The sequence below is a fragment of the Ovis aries genome, chromosome 26 (genome assembly GCF_016772045.2).
Source record: "Ovis aries strain OAR_USU_Benz2616 breed Rambouillet chromosome 26, ARS-UI_Ramb_v3.0, whole genome shotgun sequence".
NCBI lineage: Eukaryota > Metazoa > Chordata > Mammalia > Artiodactyla > Bovidae > Ovis > Ovis aries.
In genome coordinates, this window is record NC_056079.1 from 18,114,377 (window position 1) to 18,115,337 (window position 961).

At 38.1% G+C, this 961-nt stretch overlaps 1 non-coding gene across 1 annotated transcript; it reads right to left on the reverse strand.

The window, feature by feature from the left end:
• Positions 1-456: 456 nt before the first annotated feature.
• LOC114111116 (small nucleolar RNA SNORA81) lies at positions 457-580 on the reverse strand. Its single transcript, XR_003587240.1, has one exon. It is a non-coding gene; the product is annotated as a small nucleolar RNA SNORA81 (small nucleolar RNA).
• Between the last annotated feature and the right edge of the window lie 381 nt (positions 581-961).

Sequence of the window (961 nt, forward strand, 5' to 3'; positions counted from 1 at the left end):
AGCCACCAGCCCTAGAGTGACCCAGTATCAGCCTGAAAATGGCAGATCTCTCACCTTTCAAGAAGGTGCTGGCACCAGGTAACTGGGCCAGCAATTCCATCAGATGAATCCCACAAGGGAGAAGTCAGCTCTACTCTCCGAAGGTGCTTGCGGCAGCCCGTGTGGGAAGAAACCAATGAGTACAATGCGAAAACCTGCATGTTGAGTAGTTAAAGTTTATTGGGTTTTTTCACCCTCAATTAAGTGTGTTTGTAGTGATTCCATCAGCAGAAACTACAAGTACACTGAACTGCCATGCATTACCTGACATTGTATTTCCATTTTGCTCTGTTAACAAAGACTAGAGTTTAATTTCCAGGGACGTCTCAGCACAGATGCTCAAATGGAATGATTAATTTCTTTTTTTTTTTTTTCTGTTCATTCTTTAGAAACTCATTTTTTTGGATTGGTCTAAAGACATATTGCACCACATCTTAAGACAAAGGACACTGAACGTTAAGAAAGAGGTCCACCTCAGAATTTACAATCTAGGGCAGTTACTTGTCTTCTTGCGTGTACTGTGGTTACTTTCCAGGAATGAAGAAATACCAACTCGTGTCCATAAGGATAAGTCATAAGCAAAGAAAAAAATTATTTAAGAAAAACATAAGGAGTTAAGGTAGCATTAAGGCATCTCTACATTTACATGAAGTTGAAAGACAAAATAGGGTGAGGATAGATTAATAAAGAGTATCCTGCATGGTTAGCAATAAAAAATGCTTTTTCATAGACATTAGTGGGGTTTATTTTGATTGGTTTTTTATTAGTGGTTGTAATTCTATTTCCTGGATCAATGAGTCCAAAATTGGATATTAGCAACCACAGGGGTAGAGTAACTCAGATAACTCTTGAGGATAAGCAATTTAAAAAGATTAGGAAATGGCTTCTTTTCATAGCTGTGAACTAAGTATCCAGAACCAGA